This window comes from Podarcis melisellensis (genome assembly GCF_964234715.1).
Source record: "Podarcis melisellensis genome assembly, chromosome: Z".
Taxonomy (NCBI): domain Eukaryota; kingdom Metazoa; phylum Chordata; class Lepidosauria; order Squamata; family Lacertidae; genus Podarcis; species Podarcis melisellensis.
The window spans coordinates 49,467,694-49,490,014 of NC_138547.1; the positions used below are offsets into that span (position 1 = coordinate 49,467,694).

The 22,321-nt window shown below is 48.1% G+C and overlaps 3 long non-coding RNA genes across 3 annotated transcripts; 2 read left to right on the plus strand and 1 right to left on the minus strand.

Annotated features, from left to right (window-relative positions):
* Window positions 1-4,377: 4,377 nt before the first annotated feature.
* LOC309361814 lies at window positions 4,378-10,495 on the plus strand. Its single transcript, XR_014164647.1, has 3 exons — window positions 4,378-6,439; window positions 7,704-7,773; window positions 9,812-10,495. It is a non-coding gene; the product is annotated as an uncharacterized lncRNA (long non-coding RNA).
* A 2,680-nt stretch (window positions 10,496-13,175) lies between these two features.
* LOC309361820 lies at window positions 13,176-13,578 on the minus strand. Its single transcript, XR_014164656.1, has 2 exons — window positions 13,443-13,578; window positions 13,176-13,349 (listed from the first exon to the last, which is right to left on the minus strand). It is a non-coding gene; the product is annotated as an uncharacterized lncRNA (long non-coding RNA).
* A 140-nt stretch (window positions 13,579-13,718) lies between these two features.
* LOC309361816 lies at window positions 13,719-21,890 on the plus strand. Its single transcript, XR_014164651.1, has 3 exons — window positions 13,719-13,956; window positions 20,884-21,041; window positions 21,748-21,890. It is a non-coding gene; the product is annotated as an uncharacterized lncRNA (long non-coding RNA).
* The last annotated feature ends 431 nt before the right edge of the window (window positions 21,891-22,321 follow it).

Sequence of the window (22,321 nt, forward strand, 5' to 3'; positions counted from 1 at the left end):
GAAGGAAAATAAAGTGTGGATAACTTCTTTTTTTGTTGGTTTTTTTGTTTATTATCCACCCTTCACCCTAAGGCCCTAGGGCAAATTACAGCTTTAAAACACATCAAAAACAATTCAAAACAGCTTACAACCACAAACATAAGGTGGGTCCTGAAACATACGCACCTCAAGTGACACTAGGGCTCTCCCAGTTTGTTTCGGGCCCCACACATCAAGCAGGCTACATGCTGGATTTGATCTTTGGCGCCGGTATAGATGTGATCATGTCTCCTTCAATGAAGGTGCCATGGTCTGATCACTACGCACTGAAAGCCAGGATTGATTTCCCACCCCCACCCTGCTTAGGTGGCGAGCCAATTTGGGCTCACCCGCAGAGGCTGATGGACCCTGATAGATTCCGTCAGGCCTTGCGGGACCTTGCTCCCCCTGGCGACTCATTGACTGAGCTTGTTGAGGTCTGGAATATCCAGCTCCTAGCAGCCATCGATGAGATCGCACCTAGGCGCCCTCTGCAACCCCGCAGAAACGGGGCTCCCTGGTTTACCGAGGAGCTTCGGAAAATGAAGTGGGACCTCAGACGGCTAGAGCGAGTATGGCGGGGTGCCCGTGACGGAGGCTCAAGAACATCTTATAGGGTTTTTATGAAAACCTACGAGATGGCAGTGAAGGCTGCTAAGAAGTCCTACTTCTCGGCCTCCATTACCTCCGCTAGCTCTCGCCCGGCACAATTATTTAGTATAATTAGGTCTTTAACGTCCCTTGAAGGACAGCCAAATTTAAATAACAATTCGACACACAGCTGTGAGGCATTTGCGAGCTTTTTTGCGGATAAGGTCCTGTTGCTCCGCCATGACCTCCCTGCCAATTTGGATACAATAAAGGAACTGGAGGCCCCTCGACTGTCCTTGGGTCCAGTATTGGACCACTTTGACCGGATATCCCCAGCCGATGTGGACAGACTCCTCCAAGCTGGAAAGCCCACCACCTGTCCTCTTGACCCGTGCCCGTCTTGGCTGATTAGAGCGTGTCCAGACGAGGTGCGGGCCTCCCTGGGTGATATCATCAATTTGTCCCTTGGCACTGGGATATTCCCAGGGGAACTGAAGGAGGCAGTGGTGCGTCCGCTCTTAAAGAAAACATCATTAGATCCTTTAGATCTATCCAATTACCGCCCGGTTTCGAATCTTCCATTCCTGGTAAGGTGATTGAGAGAGCGGTTGCTGAACAGCTTGGTAGGTTTCTGGATGAAACATCAGCTCTCGATCCATTCCAGTCCGGCTTCCGCGCTGGTCATGGGACCGAGACAGCTCTGGTCGCGCTAACAGATGATCTCCGCAGGCAGCTGGATCGAGGTGGGTCGGGGCTGCTGATTCTTCTAGACCTGTCAGCAGCAGCCTTTGACATGGTCGATCACGAACTCCTGGACCACCGCCTTGCCGACGTGGGGATCCAGGGCACAGTCCTTCAATGGCTGCGCTCGTTTCTCTCTGATCGGGGACAGAGGGTGGCGCTGGGGGGGGGGAATTGTCATCGCGCCACTCCTTGGTGTGTGGAGTGCCTCAGGGTGCGATTCTCTCCCCGATGCTTTTTAACATCTTTATGCGCCCCCTCGCCCAGCTTGTCCGGAGTTTTGGGCTGGGTTGCCATCAGTATGCCGATGACACCCAACTCTATCTGTTGATGGACGGCCATCCTGACTCGGCCCCAGATACACTGACCAGATGTCTGGAAGCTGTGGCTGGATGGTTACGTGGGAGCCGGTTGAAGTTAAATCTTTCGAAGACAGAGGTCCTCTGGCTGGGACGGAGCGATATGGGATTGAGGGGGCAACTCCCATCTCTTGCGGGGGTGCAATTAGTGCCAGCATCGTCCGTTAAGAGTTTGGGTGTAATCTTCGATACCTCCCTCTCTATGGAGGCGCAGATTACAGCTATAACAAAGGCGGCATATTTTCATCTCCGCCAAGCTAAGCAGTTGGCTCCTTATCTCTCTCGCCCTGACCTAGCCACTGTGATCCATGCGACGGTCACCTCCAGACTGGATTATTGTAACTCGCTCTACGTGGGGCTGCCCTTGAGACTGACCCAGAAACTCCAGCGGGTGCAGAATGCCGCGGCGAGACTCCTTATGGGGTCTTCGCTACGAGATCATATTCATCCGGTACTATACCAGCTGCACTGGCTCCCGGTGGAGTACAGGATCAGGTTTAAGTTGCTGGTTTTAACCTTTAAAGCCCTATACGGGCTTTAAAGCCCTTGTACCTACGGGACCGCCTCTCCTGGTATGTCCCACGGAGAAATTTACGGTCTGCAAATAAAAACATCCTAAAGATCCCAGGCCACAGAGAGGTTAGGCTGGCCTCAACTAGAGCCAGGGCTTTTTTGGCTGTAGCTCCGATCTGGTGGAACGCTCTGTCACAAGAGACTAGGGCCCTGCGGGACTTGACATCTTTCCGCAGGGCCTGCAAGACAGAGCTGTTCCACCAGGCCTTTGGTCAGGGCGCAGCCTGACCCCCTCCTCTGGCAATCTGCACAGAATTTTGTTTGATGGTTGCCATTAATTTGATTTTAATTTGATTTTAATTAATTTTATAATGTATGTTTTTAGGATGTTGAACTATTTTGATTGTTGTTAGCCGCCCTGAGCCCAGCTTCGGCTGGGGAGGGCGGGATATAAATAAAATTTATTATTATTATTATTAAGTGTCAAAGGCCAGAGTGAGGAGGAGGTGAAGAACACTTTTGCTAATGTGGCAAGAAGATCTGAGTATTCTGTTGGATCTGACACCATGTTTAGCTTAAGAGGCTTCCACTGGAAATATATATATATAAATGCTGATTCATTTCCACCTGGAGCTGGATTGGGTGGCTCCTGCAGACCAATTAGACTGCTGCATTCTGGATCCTATTGTTTTAGGATTCAGTTCAGTACATAACACCCCTCCCCTCTAAGTTCCAGTCCAGCCTGGGAGGTTGCATTCATAGTCCTCAAGGTACACCAGCTGCCTACGTATGTGTTGCCCCTTTACAGGCCTTTCTATGGGCCTCACTGCTCAGCTGTCCCCTTGGGACCCCTCTGTCCTGCCTTCCTCCTGGTTTTCTCCTGGGAATCATTGCCATAGCTGGTTGCAGTGGTGGCGCCAGCATTCCCCCCCCCCCCATTAGCACCTCATACGACATGGGAGCAGTCACCCTGGTGACTATGCCAGGCCCAGTGGCGTAGCGTGGGTTGTCAGCACCCGGGGCAAGGCAAGTAATTTGCACCCCCTAACCCATGGATTTGTGCCCCCCAACCCGTGGATTTGCGCCCCCTAACCCTAACCCCCAGATGTTGCGCCCGGTGCGGCCGGCCCCCCCTGCACCCCCCATGCTACGTCACTGGCCAGGCCTGCCTCAAAATTCTTTGCGTACACTGGGTCCTGGGCCTCGAAGGTCCGGGGGTTCCTGCCTTCCCCCACCACTACCTCATCCTGAGCTCTATCGGGGTGCAGGCGGTCCAATCTGATTGCAAGGCGCCGGCCCATTAGTAGTTCAGCTGGGCTCCGGCCAGTCGTTGTGCTGGGGGTGCTGTACTGTGCTAGAAGGAATGTGGCATGGCGGTACTCCCAATCCCCTTGCGTCATGCGGCGAAGGGTGTCCTTGGTGGTCCGCACCATGCGTTCTGCTTGGCCATTGGTGGCAGGGTGGAATGGCGCCGAACGGATGTGGCGGATGGCGTTCTGCACTGTGAAGGTTTGAAATTCTCCTGACGTAAATGCAGTCCCGTTGTCTGAGACAAGGGTGTCAGGGAGCCCGTGGTACCTGGATGGCTGCGGATGTGGAAGTGGATGGTACCAGTGCGACCGCCAGCCAATGTTTTCCCCTGAAAGGGGCCAGCGAAGTCCACATGCAGGCGTGACCATGGTGCTCGGGCAGACTCCCAGGACTGGACTGGGGCCCTTGGAGGATCTGGGCAGGATTCTTGGCAGGCCTGGCAGTGTTTGATCCAGGCCTCTATCTCTCCGTCGATCCCTGGCCACCACACGTAACTCCTGGCAAGGGCCTTCATTCTCACTACCCCTGGATGTGTCTCGTGTAGGGCTGTGAGGACCCTTTTGCAGAGGGGCTGGGGAACAACGACCCTGCTTCCCCATAACAGGCACCCCTTGTGGGCCGACAGTTCATGTTTGCGGGTTGTGTAGCCGGCGAATTCTGGCCCGGGGCTGCTGCAGGGCCATCCCCTCCACACCCAGTCCAGGACCCGGGAGATGACCCTATCTTTCTTGGAATGGTGCGCAACTTCTTGTGCCTGAATGGGGCAGTCAGGAAGCAGCTCCAGGTTCATAACCTCTTGCGCGGGCACTGGGTCGGGGCCTGTTTCTGGTAGTAGTATCAATGCACGTACTTTTGTAAACCAAGAATTTTAAAATAAAAATAAAACTAAGCAAATAAAAACAAATGATGGCCTTGCATTTGTAAGCATCTTGAGACAAGCAACTAACTGAATGTTCCTAGTGTTGGGTTGTTTTGTTTGTATCACAGCTACAAACAGCAGCAGACAGAAACCTACACAAGGCCTCGCTCATGGCCCCACAGAAGAATATGCCAAGGTTGGATTATATCACTGTTTTTTCATGCTGCGTGAAGGGAAAAGGGTGCAAGGGGAAGCAGCCTGAATACCCGATGGCAGTGAATCCTCAGATAAAGAAAGAAGAAAATGAGAACATCATCCCTCAGATAAATTGTGGTCTAAATGGTCTAAATGGAGAAGGTGGTACCAGGGGGGAGATGAACAGAATTCCTATTTGAGAAACAAGGTGCTTAACACAATGAACTTCAACAGGGACAAATGTCAGGTTCTGAAGTTGTACATGTGAAAAGGATCTAGGGGCTTTGGTGGACCACAGGCTTAGCACGAGTCAACAGTGTGAAACAGCATCAAAAAAAGTGAATGGTTTTCTAGGCTGCATCAAGAGAAGTCTAGTGTCCAGATCAAGGGAAGTTGCAGGTTCACTCTCTTCTGCCTTAGTCAAACCCCACCCAGAGTCCTGGGCTCAATCTGGGCACCACAATTTAAGAAGAATATTGACAAACTTGAACATGTGCACAGAAGAGTGACCAAACTAAGGGGATCACCCAAGCCAACAGAAGCAAATAATAAGAAATGATATTCCAACCAAATATTAGGAAGAAATTTCTGATGGCAAAAACTGTTTGAAAGTGGAACAGACTCCTTCAGGAGGTAGGGGACTCTCAGTGGAGGTTCTAAGCAGAGAGTGGGTGGCCATCAGTCAGAGATTATGGAGCTGAGCCATTGTTTAGGTGGTTTTGTTGGGAGGGAGTTGTTCCTTTTGTTGATGTTATTTTTTGTAGCTTTATTTTGGATGTTATGATTTATGTATGTGGAAAGTATTTGATTGGTTACTTTTTGATGTTTTGATGATTGTTTATGAGCATGATTTTAATTTTGTAAAGGCGGCATGCAAATAAAATGATTGAACAATTGACTGACTGACTGACTGATTGATTGATTGATTGATTGCTGCATTGAAGGCGCTTGGACTAGCTGACCCTTGGTGTCCCTTCTCCATAGTTCGAATTCCTCCGATGGCTGCATGCAGTTGTACCACCTGTTGGGCTTTGGGATCTACATCTTGGACTTTTCTAGAGGTTGTGGAAAGCTTGGTCTGCAGAGAGTCTCCCACGCTACTCATTTGGAAATGGAGTTTAACTGCCATAGTCCTCATCATGTACAGAGCACATTTCAGAGCAGAAAGCACTCTGTATCCGCACATTTGGTCTCACACACCCCTGGCAGGATGAAGGACACAATTTAGACAAGAGACGGGGGGGGGGGTGACCCAAGTAGGCAATGTTGACCCGTGTTCCCTCTCCCCAGCCCCAGCCCAGTTCCCTGCATGCTGTTTGAGGTGTAAAACTACAGTTCCCACGACTCTTTGGGGGGAAGTCATGCACTGTGATCGGGCTTTAAATGTAGGGGCGGGGGCGGCGGGGGAGGGAACCAGAGCAATAAAAAAAACCTTACTCAGACCCCTTCGTGATATGGAGCAATAATACATAACTAGGCACTGCGCTATTTACAACAGAAACTTTTCACTGAGTTGGAAGGGTCGCCGAGGACCCCTGCAATTCAGGAACAGTTATATGTGGACTATCCCACAATCCGAAGCATTGCAGTCAGAAAGCCCCTCTCCTGGGAAGATGGATCCTTAAGTGCCTGCAGAAGCCGGGAGTGTGCCGAAAGTTTTCCGCAGGTGTTTGAAATGTGATCCCCGAAGCTGCCTGTTGAATGCCTATTGGTGGAGCCATCCTCAGATTGGGCCAATGACACGACAGGCTTTGCATCTGCGGCTCAAAGGAGCGCCGATCAGGTCTGTCCCGCTGCTGAGCGCTAAGACTGAAGCAGGTCCTGCGGACGGTGATTCGGAGCGCAGAAAAAGGTGAGCGGTGGGCTGCGGGACCCTCCTCGGCTCTCGCGGGCTGACTCCCGTTCAAATCCTGCCCCGGGGCGTTCCAGAGGTGCATTTGGAGAGGGCAGGAAAGGGACCCCGCTGCTCTTCTGCTCCTAACGGGAAGCCTCCGAGGGGTTCAACACGTAGCTCGTCCCGGGCGGAGCTAGTTGGGGGGTTTTCCCGCACCCCGAACCCCGGTTTTGCAGCCCCCCGGGAGCCCTTGCAAAGACACCGTGTCATCTACGGGTTTGTTCCGAGGTGTACTCGCGTGTGCGCGCGGAGCAACTGTGGTGCTCCATCCTTTGCCATTGCAAAGGTTTTTGCGTGTCAGAGCTGGAAAGGATACGCGTGCATGGGAACAAAACGCTGGAGTCGGGCTTGCAGGGCGGCTTGACAGAAGACTTCTGCTGTAGCCGCGAGTCCTTGGGTGGCCATACCTGGGAGGAAAGGGTTAACTGTCCGCACCTCGGCTGTCACCCCCCCGAAAATGGCCCTTGAAAACGCTGCTCTCAAGCCTCGTTGCAGCAGGGAAGGGGGTTGCGGGGGGCGGGATGAGACTGGTGGAGAAATAACTCTTTCCCTCCCCCAAATGCTCCCTCCCTCAATTGGGTTTAGAAGAAGCCTTCCCAGCCCAGCACTCATGGCGCCGTTTCGGGCTTGCTCTCCCAATCTTTGGAACTGGGGGGATGGTGGAAGTTGTTCTGCAAAGCCTCTGGAGCGGGCGGCACGTTGGCCAAAAGTCTGGCTCTTGCGGACCAGCTCAGTTGGCTCCCTGGCAACGGTGCAGAAGTCGAGGCCATGGTGACATGCGAAGACCTTGAAAAAAGAGAGCGCATGAGCCTGTTTTGCTTATGGTAAACTCAGGCTGGTCCTGGCAGGATAAAAGTGAAGGACTATATTCATCACAGAATTGCAGGGCCGGGAGGGACCCCAAGCCTCATCTAGTCCAGCCCCCTATTGGTGGGACGTGTCCGTTGAAGTCGTGCAAGTCCTTCTGGAGCCAGATGCAGAGAATGGCAGTAGAGAAATGTTCAAGTAAAATGCAGCATTAAATACAATTGGGGGAAGCCACCACACTCTATGACACTGCTCAAGAGTTATTTTGCTTTGGTAATTATGAGTGAACACAGTTAAAAACTACTCTTCAAACATTCAGAAAATTAAAATCAAGAATAAGCTAAAAACATTTCAGGATTGCGTAAACAAACATGCTTTTTCTAATGTTTTGTTTTGATCTTTTTCAAATCTTCAGCACATAATAGAAGAAAGAATAAGAAAACAAGACCAGATATACAATTATACAAAATAATGGCTGAAAACCGGTAAGTTAAGATCACTTTTTTAAAAAAATTGCTGAGGTTTTTTAATATTATTGTTCTTTTACTTTCTTTGTTACAGGGTTCAAAGTAAAATAAAAAATTCCTTCCAGTAGCACCTTAAAGACCAACTAAGTTAGTTCTTGGTATGAGCTTTCGTGTGCATGCACACTTCTTCAGATACACAGGGTTCAAAGGTGTAATTGCCAGCCTGAAAATAAGTAATTACGAAACTATGCCAAAAACTGAGGGGACTCCTATGTTATGTACCCCATTACCTGAACCTCATTAACTTTCTCTGTTTTAAATTACAGTTGTAAATTTTATAGTGATAGTTTTAAACTGCTTTGAAGTTTTTCTACAAACAAGTTGTATACATTTTATGAAATAAATAAATAAGCAGAAAGAAATAGTTATATCAAAAAGCATAGAAATTGCCATGTTTCCTTTGACCTCTTGCAACTTTCAGTTTGCATCATAATTCTTCTAACAGCACTGTTTGCCAAAGTATAGTGTACCATTGATCCAGATTTCAGTAGTTCAAAGTTTTCCAAGATGGCAGTGTGCCTTCAGTTAACAGATGTTATATAAGTCCTTACTTCCTAAACTCATCCTTTCTTGTGTAAACACATCAGACAGAGCCAAATAAGGGCAGAGAGGGCTACTTTGTGCTGTGATCAGTGAAATACCTTTCCAAAAAGTTGCTACCTTGGGGCAGTCCTCCCACCACATATTTTGGGGCATATACCTGCACAGCACCTGCAACATAGAGGAGAGCAAGTTGGTTTTGTAAAGGACCATGGCCTGGAGGTCAAGCACCAACCATGGCTAACTTGAGAGGATGTTTCCTTGTCAAAGCCAATGAAGATTTGTATGGTCTCTTTGACCATAGATTCTGCCAGCTTTCATCGTCTATTTGTCTATCCCAATGAGCCCCTCCATTACAGAGATTTGTTTAGTGAAGTGAATAAAATATTAATGCTTTATAAAATACAGAAATCAGTCCTTTTAGTAGAATGGTTTCTCATATAATTACTTTTTCAATGTTTTCCAACCGCTTTTTTAATATTCAAAAGGAAAGATTTTAACCAACACCCAAGATCCATGAGAATTTCCAAGGTGGAATTGTATGTCTTTTATAGAAAGTGGTTCACCCTCTGTGGCTTAACCCTTAACATGATCTAGTGGACAGAACTTCCACTCAGAGATATTAACATGTCTTGAATTATTTGTTCTGAAGCAGGTGATATTGAAGAGGAAAAACTGATAACAGCCTGGTGATAAATATTTAGTCTACTTAGCTGATAAACATTCAAGATAAAGAACAGAACTTGTTTTTCCAAAAAGCTCATGCTCTTAAGAGAACATTATTTCCCTTCTTCTTCTTGTCCTTCTGCTGGCAGATTATTATTTTTTCTGTTGTGGGATAAATCAGTCTTATGCAACTAACCGACTTAACTTTTAATTCATGCATGAAGGGGTTAAAACCATAGCTTAATCTGTCCTATTAGGCTTAGTTGGTCACCACCATCCCACTTAGGAGGAAGGGGGTTACCAAACTCTTTGTTCTATCTTTTTTTCTTTTCTTTTCTTCTTCTTTTTTCTTTTTTTGCTTCCACCCTGAGAATCTGACCAGTAGGATGTCTAAGCTGGGTGCAAACTAAATTTCTGTTTCTATATGAATAATTTAGAAATATTTACCACTTTTTATAACCTACGGTAAGTCAAACTGCCTGCTTTTTCTTTCTGCTGTATGGTGGAAGCAAAAACAAAAAGAACAAAGAGTTTTATATGTTTTATTTTATGCTGTTTTACTGTAATTGAGAGAATTAGTATGTGTGCCCTCTACTTTTGCAGTTGCCTTATTGCCTATTCCTGCATTGTAGGGTGTTGGACTAGATGACCCCTGGGGCTCCCCTCCATCTCTACAATTCCATTCTCTTCTATCAGTGTTTAATTTCTTTTGAATCATTGTTTCATCTATGTTTTAGTGATGGCTGCTTTCCCTCTGTGGTGCCTTATCGCAATTACTTTTATTCCACAGTAAAGAGGAGGAAGAGAGGGCAATAGCAGAAACTGGCCCGGAGCCTTCAGAGGGGGGGGAAGCTGCCCACAGTGCTGACCCTCCTGTTGTTGGGGCACAAGTCAAGGGGCATTCATCTCCACAACAAGCCATGACAGACTCTGCAGAGTCAGAAGACATGGAAGAATCATGTGACGATGAAGCAACGATAAAAGAAGCAGAAAGGATCTTGGGACTATTGAAAGTCTTTTATAGAGAAGGCGGTGAGAGTCCCATAAACTTCTTTAAGTTTGTGACTGATCCAAATTCTTTTGCGCAAACCCTGGATAACATGTATCATGTTTTATACTTGGTAAGACATGGGCTTGCAAGAATAAAGGCAGATGAGGATGAGATTCCTGTTTTGGAACCTTTAGATCCAGGACAAGGCAGTTATGTTCCACCACAAACCTCAGGCCTCGTTCCATTGAGTATTGCATGCTGGGAGCAGATTGTGGAACTTTTTGAAATTTCACAGCCCATGATTCCACCTGCCCCAGAGGCATAGGCAGGATATGAGCCCATCTGAATGCATCCTTAAGATTTGTAAGTTTAAAAAAATGCTATGTAGTATATTTCTTTCATAATATTTCATGAATGTGAAATAAATGATGTTATGAAACCCTGCTTTTAAGTCTATAAACTAAATAGAAGTAAATGTCACCATTACTGTAATTCACAGTCTTCTTCTTTCTTCTTCTTCTTTGGCGATTACTCGTAGCCGAGTAAGATTGTCTTCCATAAACATGGTTTTAACTATGAGTCCATAAGTGACTGTGGAGGACAATTTTGTAGATTCACAGAATAGAGTAGTTGCTTTGGAAGACAATAGCAAAACATGACCAGTCCAATGAAGTTGATGTTGAAGAATCATTGCTTCCACACTGGTGATCTTTGCTTCTTCCAGTACATTGGCATTAGTTCGCCTGTTTTCCCAAGTGATGTGTAAAATTTTTTGGAGACACCATTGATGGAATCTTTTGAGGAGTTGGAGATGGCGTTGATAAGTGGTCCATGTTTCACAAGCACATAGTAAGGTTGGCAGTACAATAGCTTTGTAAACAAGCATTTTGGTTCTTAACCCGAGGTACTATTTCTGGGTTAGTGGAGTCTGTAACCTGAAGTGTATGTAACCTGAAGCGTATGTAACTCGAGCTACTACTGTACACAACTCTCCCAGATTTGGAGATACAGTGGTACCTCGGGTTACAGACGCTTCAGGTTACAGACTCTGCTAACCCAGAAATAGTACCTCGGGTTAAGACCTCGGGTCTCATCTGTTCAGGATGAGAACAGAAATCATGCTCTGGCGGCACGGCACCAGCAGGAGGCCCCATTAGCTAAAGTGGTGCTTCAGGATAAGAACAGTTTCAGGTTAAGAACGGACCTCCAGAACGAATTAAGTACTTAACCAGAGGTACCACTGTACTGCAAGCTCATCTCTAACTTGTTTTTGCGGAATTTGAGAGGACCTCAGCAGCAAAAGGGGAGTTGCTGTTAAGGAGATGCTGGTAATGTTCTTTCCAGCACAGTGCAATAGCTTCTTTATCTTTTAGAAGTGCGGTACTGTCTATTAAACGTAGGGGGCATATGCCATGGTTTATTGGCCCATAGACGGTCTAACAAACAGTGTTAGAAACTGAGCTATGAAAGCTAGAAGCTAAATGGCACCATAAGCTTAGGTTATGGGCACAACAATGGAATGTCTAGGTGTGTTTTTTAAATAACAAGAATGCAAAGCTGAAAATGAATGAACTGCAGCTAAAGTATTATGTTCATTTTTCACATGCTTTATTCTTTCCCCAGCCCACCCCCCTAACATTTTTAAGAGGGTCATTTCTCTATTCTTCAGAGAGTAACTGGGAGTGGGGAGGCAGAAAAAGGTCCTCCTTTCCTTCCACTCCGCAGTTTTAATCTGAAATCTGAGGCTCAATAGTATGCCCAAAGCTCAGAAACTGCTCACATTAATAAAATTCCCTGTTGCAAAATGCGCTAGAACAGTGGGAGTTTCGAACACTGTTCACAAATGGTATATGAACTCCAGAAAACTTTCTTCTGTAGGCCACACACAATAAACTACAATGAGGTAAAACGAATTCAGTTGGGAATCTGCAGTTTACAGCATTTGATTCAATCTTCTGTTTTCTTCTTCTGCATGAAGAAGTGTTAATAATAATAATAATTTTATTTATACCCCACCCACCTGGCTGGGTTTTCCTAGCCACTCAGGGCGGCTTACAGCATATATCGAAACATAATGAAACATCAAACATAAACAACTTCCCCAAACAGGCCTGCCTTTAGATGTCTTCTAAAACTTATGTAGTTCTTTATCTCCTTGACATCTGAAGGGAGGGTGGTCCATAGGACAGGCGCCACTACCAAGGAGGACATCTGCCTGGTTCCCTGTAACCTTTCTTCTTGCAGAGAGGGACCTACCAGAAGGCCCTCGGCACTGGACCTCAGTATCCGTTCTTGACAATGGGGATGGAGGTGCTCCTTCAGGTCTACTGGGCCGAGGCCATTGAGGGCTTTCAAGGTCAGCACCAACACTTTGAATTGTGCTTGGAAACGTATTAGGAGCCAATGCAGATCTCTCAGGACTGGTATTATGTGGTCCCGGCAGCCACTCCCAGTCCCCAGTCTGGCTGCGGCATTCTGGTTTAATTGCAGTTTCTGTGTCCCCTTCAAAGGTAGCCCCACCTAGAGCGCATTGCAGTAGTCCAGGCGAGAGATAACTAGAGCATGCACTACTCCGGTAAGACAGTCTGCGGGCAGATAGGGTATCAGCCTGCATACCAGATGGAGCTGGTAGACAGTTGCCCTCGACACATAATTAACCTGTTCCTCCATGAACAGCTGTGAGTCCAAAATGACTCCCAGGCTGCGCACCTGGTCCTTCAGGGGCACAGTTACCCCATTCAGGACCAGGGAGTCCTCCACACCTGCCCGCCCCCTGTCCCCCCAAAACAGTACTTCTGTCTTGTCAGGATTCAACCTTAATCTGTTAGCAGCCACCCATCCTCCAACCGCTTCCAGGCACTTATACAGGACCTTCACTGTTTCAGATTTGAAGAAGAGGTAGAGATGGGCATCATCCGCATACTGATGAACGCCCAACCCAACCCCCCTGATAATCTCTCCCAGCAGCTTCATGTAAACGTTAAAAAGCATGGGGGGGGGAGGACGGAACCCTGAGGCACCCCACAAGTGAGCACACTCATCCCCCAACACCACTTTCTGGACACAGCCCAGGAGAAAGGAGCGGAACCACAGGGTCCCCAGGGGTGTTTTGGTGTAGAGAAAATATGAGCAGAATTTTATAGAATGAAGCCTAGCCTGGAGAAAGTGGGCAGAGTGAAGCTGTTATTCTCTCACAATGCTAGTACTCAGGGACATCTGATGAAGCAAATGTTGGAAGATTCAGGATGGACAAAAGACAGCCCTTCTACAGACAGCACATAATTAACTATGGCATTTGCTCCCACAACAGCAAAGACGTCCATCAGCTTCAATGTCCCTGAAAGATAATTAGATAAATTATTGGTGGATGAGACTACTGGTTGCTACCCACGATGGCTTTATTCTCCCTCCTCCATCAGAGGCTCTTTACCTATGGATTCTCCTTACTGGTGGGGAGAGTGATGGTGCGCTCAAGTCCTCCTTGTGAGCCTCCCCCTCTGTGGACCACTGTGAAAACAGATGCTGGAGAAATGAGAGTCAGGTTTGATCCAGCAGGATTCTTCTTGTGCTCTTATATGAGAGCAATTATCACAGCCGTGTGACTGGTATATCAGTTAATAGAGTTCTCTCTCGAAATGTCTTCCTTGCTATGAGATGCATGTCACTGTGACATCAATTTCCAGCGGAACATTCTCCACATACCTAGTCACTGCTCTTCTGGAATGTTCTGAAAGCCAGGCCGCAGTTTGAAAACCCAGGGACAAGGCAGGGCATGACCTGACCCTTCCACGACCTGACTGTATTGGATCCTACACACACTTGCCTGGGAGTAAGGCCCATGGAACACATTAGGGATTATTCTGAAGTGCACATATGTATACATTGTGCTGTAACTCATAATTCAATATGCTAACCACCACATCATACTGGCTTAGAAAGTCAAGGTATCTTCACAGTAAATGCAAAATTACAAAATACATAGAACACAATCTTACAAGGGCTTACTAATCTTGCCACTATGTCATTTTATACACCCCATATACAATTTAAAATTCCCCAATATGGTGAGACAATACTTCATTGGTAAGATTTACAGGAAAAAACAGTTTAAGGGAGCCCTATGCCACTTTTTTTTTAAAAAAATAAGATTTTATTAAAGCTTTTTCATAATACAATAAGTTAAAAGAAACTAATTTTAAATAAAAGCAAGAACAGAGAGAAAAAGAGAAAACACCAAAGGAAAACAAAAATAGAAGACAAGAAGAAAAATAAAAGTTCTGATTTTCTGTTTGTCACTTACATGAAAGAAATCATTCAGAATATTCACTCTGGCTTGACATCCAGCTGATCTATTTTCCCAGTCTTCCAACCCAAATGTATCAGATTAATTCCTTTTCCTTTTCACACAAAAAGTCCAAAGGGGTTATTTAATTTTTGTTATTAATAAATGTCAGCAATTGTTTTTCTCCATTCAAACATATCAGCTTCATCACCAATAATGTCAACAAATAATTCCTCTATATTAAACCATAATTAGGCTTCTCATATTTTCCTCGCAAATCTCTCTGCTGTGATCATATATTAAAATAATAATCCATATTTCTTTTCTGATTATGTATTCATCAATTCACAACCAGTTATATATTTTCCATTCTCATTTCCTGCTGTATTTGCCATGGTTTCTTCACCTTGATTTTGGAAAAAAAATCCTTCAATTTATGCTTCTTTTATTATATTTCCAAGAAAAGCTCCAGAGGTTTGATAGCTTTTTCCTGGAAAATCACTCCAAGCTGTACAGAGAGTCCTTACTCAGTTATCTCTGCTAGCTCATCATGTCTCTTCCGCTCTCGCTCCACGGCTTCATTGCACTCCTCCAACATCTCAGCTTCACTATTTAACTCTTTCATTCTTATAAAAATCTGTATGAAAGACTTTTCTGTTTCACCTTCCTGTTCTGGCAATCCTTTATCTATATTCTTCTCCGAAGTCTCTTTGTCCTCTTTGATTCCACTTTCCATTTCATCCTCTGATCCTCTTTCATTAACCATTTCATCAATCCTAGCTTTAATGACCTTTTCTGCTCATCAAACATTTGCTGAAGGATGCCGACAGTCGATGGAATGTCCAGTGATATATTTGCCATACTGAATGTTTTTGGTCTTACTAATATTTCAGTCTTTTTACATCTCCCATCTCCACCTTAAGATCTTCACAGTGTTTTCTCTAATGAAAACACCTTCCTTTCCCATGGAATAAATATGAAGTGGCAAAATTACTTTTGATTTCAAGAAAAAAAGAATTTTCATCAAGAAAAAAGAAAATTAAAAATTCTTAGCACTCATAACTTCCTGTAATTATTTAAAAATTTATTGTCTAAAACAATTAGAGTGTGCTTTCTGTTCTGCCTTCAGCCTTTAATGATGGACTCTTCTTAAAGCCAGAAAGTAGCTCACACACCAGATGTAAATATCCACTGGCTGACAGAGAAACCTTTCTCAGTCATAAATTATAACCATCTCAGAGATAATTAAAGAAAGGGAGGCTTTTGCACACCTTATGCCCATCAGAGTTTTAACATATCTTTTGGAAAGATGTTGATTCCTCCGCTCATAAGTCAATCACCCCCTCTAGTTTCCCCGGAGCTGACAGCTTCTCTGTCTCCTGATGTAGAAAATGTCTTTTTCAGAGCATTAGAGGTTAATGGATTAGAGGACTCCCCTGAGTGAGTGCTTGAGGGCCCTGCTCTTGCCACTTACCATCTGGCCTGGGGCGGGGCCTGAAGCCTCACAAGGACTGCCTGCTGCCTGCTGCCCAGGAGGACTCCCCTGAGTGAGTGCCTGAGGGCCCTGCTCCTTCCTGCCACTTACCATCTGGCCTGGGGTGGGGCCTGAAGCCTCACAAGGACTGCTTGCTGCTTGCTGCCTCCTGCCCAGGAGGACTCCCCTGAGTGAGTGCCTGAGGGCCCTGCTCCTTCCTGCCACTTACCATCTGGCCTGGGGCGGGGCCTGAAGCCTCACAAGGACTGCTTGCTGCTTGCTGCCTGCTGCCCAGGAGGACTCCCCTGAGTGAGTGCCTGAGGGCCCTGCTCTTGCCACTTACCATCTGACCTGGGGCGGGGCCTGAAGCCTCATAAGGACTGCTTGCTGCCTGCTGCCCAGGAGGACTCCCCTGAGTGAGTGCTTGAGGGCCCTGCTCCTTCCTGCCACTTACCATCTGGCCTGGGGCGGGGCCTGAAGCCTCACAAGGACTGCTTGCTGCTTGCTGCCTGCTGCCCAGGAGGACTCCCCTGAGTGAGTGCTTGAGGGCCCTGCTCCTTCCTGCCACTTACCATCTGGCCTGGGGCGGGGCCTGAAGCCTCACAAGGACTGCTTGCTGCTTGCTGCCTGCTGCCCAGGAGGACTCCCCTGAGTGAGTGCCGAGGGCCCTGCTCCTTCCTGCCACTTACCATCTGGCCTGGGGCGGGGTCTGAAGCCTCACAAGGACTGCTTGCTGCTTGCTGCCTGCTGCCCAGGAGGACTCCCCTGAGTGAGTGCCGAGGGCCCTGCTCCTTCCTGCCACTTACCATCTGGCCTGGGGCGGGGTCTGAAGCCTCACAAGGACTGCTTGCTGCTTGCTGCCTGCTGCCCAGGAGGACTCCCCTGAGCGAGTGCTTGAGGACCCTGCTCCTTCCTGCCACTTACCATCTAGCCCAGGGCAGGGCCTGACAGGCCTCACTAGGACAGTGTTACTGCAGGAGGGGCACAGAGTGTTTTTAAAATGTTTTTTAAAAATTTCTTTTTGATTTTTTGTATGTGGGGGGTGGGGGTGGGATGGATGTTTGGTTGGGTTTGGGGAATTATTTTTTTTATTTTGATGTTTTTGTAATTTTTACATTTTTTTGTTTGTATTGTTTTATTGGTTTTGTTTGTTTGTTTAAGTTGTTATTTTGTTCTTAGGGGGAGGGGTCAGGGCTGCCGGGGAGTGGGCACCAGCCCACAAAATGGCTGGGGCATGTTCCACAGGGGGGAATGCACTGGGACAACCAATCTCAGTGATCACGGGTAGGAGGAGGAGTTACGCTAAGACCAGACCATGTCATTACAGAGGAGGCAGGTTTAGTCATTGTCTGAGGACTATTCCTGCCTCCGGGTCTGGTCCTAACCGGATGGATACTAGAATCAGCAAGGGATACCCACATGACCTGAAGGTGCTGCTGTGCAATGCCAGGTCAATGATTCATAACACCACTGCCATCCATGACTTGATCATGGATGGAGGATTTGACCTGGCATGTGTAACAGAGACTTGGTTGGATGAAGCAGATGGGCCTGTCCTTGCCGCTGCTTGTCCACCAGGTTTCTCTTACGCACAGCAACCCAGGTCATGTGGGCGGGGAGGGGGGGTTGCAGTGATTTTTAGAAAGTCATTAGTTTGCACCAGGCGTCCTATTGGGAAGGAAGTTGGGCAATAGGGGCAGTACAGGATTCCTTTTGGTGTACCGACCTCCCCACTGCACCAAGGATTCCCTGCCCGAGCTGCTTCAGGTCGTGGCGGATGTTCTCCTGGAGACACCTAGCTTGGTCGTCCTAGGGGATTTTAACATCCATGCCGACACGACCTTACAAGGGGTCACTTGGGACTTCATGGAAAGCATGGCCTCCATGGGGCTGTCCCTGAATAAATCTGGCCCAACCCATAGCCGCGGACATGCCTCGGACCTGGTGTTTACCTCTATGGATGTTGGTGATCTGACACTAAGTAAAAGTGAAACAAAAGAAGTGCCATGGTCAGATCACTTCCTGGTGCAACTGGACTTCTCTGCGACCCATCCCCTCTGCAGGGAGGTGGGACCAATTCGGATGGTCCGCCCCCACCACTTAATGGATCCAAATGGTTTCCAGAGAGTGGTAGGGGATGCTTTATCCCATGTTGATGGCCTTTCAGCCGATTCCCTGGTGGCCCGCTGGAATGTTGAGTTAACCAGGGCTATTGACTGGCTCCGAAGCGCCCTCTCCGATTGCATGGAGCCCGGAGAGCCCCGTGGTTTTCCACGGATCTGAGGGCAATGAAACAATCGTTGAGACGGCTAGAGCGCCGGTGGCGGATATCTCATTCCGAATCTGACCGGACACAGGTTAGAGCTCAACGTCGAGCCTACCAAGTGGCGATAGCGACGGCGAAGAAGAATTTATTCACCGCCTCTATTGCATGTGCAGAAAACAGCAGCAGGAGACTTTTTCAGGTGGTTCACAATTTAGCGGAACCACCTGTAACATCGGGGCCCAGTAAGGGCCACATATTCTCCTGCAATGATTTTGCAAATTTTTTTGCAGATAAAATCGCTCAGATTCGGGAAGAAGTAGACTCCACCGTGGGAGCAGGGCCAGGGCGGGAGAGTGCTAGAGTTCTGTCTAGTCAAGTTGAGTGGGATCAATTCCAATCTGTTACCTCCGAGGATGTGGACAGGCTGCTTGGACGAGTGAAACCAACCACCTGTCTCCTGGATCCTTGCCCATCCTGGCTTATAAAAGCTAGCCGGGAAGGACTGGGCGATGGGTTTCGTGGGGTGGTGAATGCTTCCCTCCATGAGGGAGCCTTCCCAGACCCACTGAAAGAGGCGGTTATTAAACCGCTTCTTAAAAAACCATCTTTAGATGCGGCCACAATGGCCAACTATCACCCAGTCTCAAATCTTCCATTCTTGGGCAAGGTGATAGAGCGAGCGGTTGCCGAACAACTCCAGGCACGCCTGGAAGAAGCGGACCATTTGGATCCCTTCCAGTCGGGATTCAGGCCTCATCATGGGACTGAAACTGCCTTGGTCGCACTGGTTGATGATCTCCGGCGGGCTAGGGACAAAGGTGAGAGCTGTTTCCTAGTTCTGCTGGATCTCTCAGTGGCGTTTGATACCATCGACCATAACATCCTTCTGGACCGTCTTGAGGGGCTGGGAGCTGGGGGCACTGTCCTACAGTGGTTCCGCTCCTTCCTCCTGGGCCGTGTTCAGAAAGTGGTGGGGGGGGATGAGTGTTCAGACCCCTGGGCTCTCACTTGTGGGCTGCCTCAGGGTTCTGTCCTCTCCCCCATGCTTTTCAACATTTACATGCAGCCGCTGGGAGAGATCATCAGGAGGTTTGGGCTGGGTGTTCATCAGTATGCAGATGATACCCAGCTCTACCTCTCTTTTAAATCAGAACCAGCGAGGGCAGTGAAGGTCCTGTGTGAGTGTCTGGAGGCGGTTGGAGGATGGATGGCGGCTAACAGATTGAGGTTGAATCCTGACAAGACAGAAGTACTGTTTCTGGGGGACAGGAGGCGGGCAGGTGTGGAGGATTCCCTGGTCCTGAATGGGGTAACTGTGCCCCTGAAGGACCAGGTGCGCAGCCTGGGAGTCATTTTGGACTCACAGCTGTCCATGGAGGCACAGGTCAAATCTGTGTCCAGGGCAGCTGTTTACCAGCTCCATCTGGTACGTAGGCTGAGACCCTATCTGCCTGCGGACTGTCTCGCCAGAGTGGTGCATGCTCTGGTTATCTCCCGCTTGGACTACTGCAATGCACTCTATGTGGGGCTACCTTTGAAGGTGACTCGGAAACTACAACTAATCCAGAATGCGGCAGCTAGACTGTTGCTGGGAGTGGCCGCCGAGACCATATAACACCGGTCTTGAAAGACCTACATTGGATCCCAGTATGTTTCCGAGCACAATTCAAAGTGTTGGTGCTGACCTTTAAAGCCCTAAACGGCCTTGGTCCAGTATACCTGAAGGAGCGTCTCCACCCCCATCATTCTGCCCGGACGCTGAGGTCCAGCGCCGAGGGCCTTCTGGCGGTTCCCTCATTGCGAGAAGCAAAGCTACAGGGAACCAGGCAGAGGGCCTTCTCGGTAGTGGCGCCCACCCTGTGGAACGCCCTTCCAGCAGATGTCAAAGCAATAAACAACTACCTGACATTCAGAAGACATCTTAAGGCAGCCCTGTTCAGGGAAGTTTTTAACGTGTGATATTTTACTGTATTTTTGGTTTTTATGGAAGCCGCCCAGAGTGGCTGGGGAGGCCCGCCAGATGGGCGGGGTATAAATAATAAATTATTATTATTATTATTATTATTATTATTATTATTATTATTAATTGCCTTTCACTCTTATCTCTAGAGCATTAGTGTGCATTGGCAGCACCCGGAGCAAGGCAAAGATTGTTCCCCCTAATCTCCTTGCAGGGATTGCATGGGAGACAAGAGGGGGGCTGTGCTGCACCCCTTCAGCAGCTGCTCCTCATGGAGGTTGCCTGTTGGTTACCATGTTTGCCCTCTCAGCTTGGTGTGCTCCTGGCAGCGTCCCAGAAGCACCTGAGCTGCAGCTGCAGCAGGCCTAGTAGAAGGCAGCAGGGAGCAAGCCAAGGCACCAAGCGCAGCCCTTTCCCAGCTGCCACTCCTTGGCTGCACTGTGCAAGGACAGGTGAAGGAAGGTCCTTGTGGGGCACGCACATCGCCCAAGGACACACAACGGAAAGGAGGCCCCAGGGAAGGACTGGCATGGACCAGAAAAAGTCTGGCCTCCAGCCAGTGGGAATTCCACCTAGGAGTTGCTGTCCCTTCACTGACTGTGAGAAGAACACAGCAGACACACAGCCTTGGCACCCCCTCAGAATTCTGCACTGAGGGCCACAGTATCCCTTGCCCCTCACGCTATACCATTGCTCTAGAGTGAATTTGATAGCCAAAATTCATGCCTGGCTATCATTTATCACTGTAATTATCTCTGTTGACAACCTGCCAACAAAAGATGTTCAGTTGATAGAGCTCCTCCCTCTGAAGTCCTATTCCACTTTTACAGCTTCCACCCAATCTCTGTTGCCCCTTGAAATATTTGGCCTGCCGGCTGCTCTCTTTCAGATCTGTGATCCTATAAATGCTGCTATAATCATACAAACATACAAGCTGCCTTCTCCAAGGCAAATAAACTGGTCCACGTAGTTCAGTATCAGCGGCTTCCCAAGGCCCAAGGCAGACACTTTGCTACTCAACACCCTTTTCACTGAAGATGCCCAGAGGTAAGTCTTCTGCCTGTAAGACATGTACGCTCCCTACCAATGAGCTATGATCATGCCACGGTCTTCCAAAGCCAAAGCTTCTTATTCCTCCCACCAAATGACTATACAGTGGTACCTTGGGTTAAGTATTTAATTCATTCCAGAGATCCGTTCTTAACCTGAAACCGTTCTTAACCTGAGGCACCACTTTAGCTAACGGGGCCTCCTGCTGCTGCCAATGCATGATTTCTGTTCTCATCCTGATGCAAGGTTCTGACTTAACCCGAGGTACTACTTCCGGATTAGTGGAGTCTGTACCCAAAGTGTTTGTAACCCAAGGTACCACTGTACTGGCTCCCAGGTGCCTTCTGCATCTGGCATAGACTGCATCTGGTGCTTTGAAGAGCTGCCTCTCGCTTCTGCTCTTATTTCCAAATGCATCCCACCCAGCTGCCAGGTGGTCTCCTGCAACCCCTCTCCTTATTTCTGTCCCTCCTTACGCATGGGACTGTCTCCACACAAGTCCTGGAGGGTTGATACCTTCTTTTAAGAACTCCTTAGTTCCCCTTTCTTCTCCCTGTATAAATGACTCAACAGCGATGCCAAATAGCAGGGACTTTGGGGTCTGTCTTCATCCCACTTCCTGAGTTTAGTTACTGCCATTTGGCTAAGGCCATACTGCTTGCTTCTTGTCTGGGCAACAGCAGTCTTTTTGCTTCCATTGCAGGCTGCACCTCCTCTCGAGAATTCGGAAGAAGCAGATCTGTGCCTGCTGTGCTGAGAGAAAGGCCTGGCTGGAAAATGCATGCATCATGCTTGCATTTGACTTCCAAGAGAAAAATCCTGACATAGGCAAGCTGTGCCTCTTCCTTTCTGTGCTGCTGCAGTAGCTCCAGAGATTTAGGCTTTTAGCACCTTTCCCACTCTACAGAGGTAGCAGACCTGTTAGGACAGTTCACCCTCAGAGGCTGATGGATCCAATGGGTTTCCAGGCGGTTCTGGGAGATTTCTGAGGCTGAAGCCCTGGCCAACCTCTAGTACTGGCATACGAAGGGGGGGGGGGATGCGCTGCACCGGGTACCATTTGGGGAAAGGGTGCCATCACAGCTGCGCCCCTGGAACCAGTGGCATAGCGTGGGGGTGCAGGGGGGGCCGGCCACACCGGACACAACATCTGGGGGTTAGGGGGCGCAAATCCACGGGTTAGGGGGCGCAAATTACTTGCCTTGCCCCGGGTGCTGACAACCCACGCTACGCCACTGCCTGGAACGCGCACCAGCCATGCCCCTACCTGTTCTCCA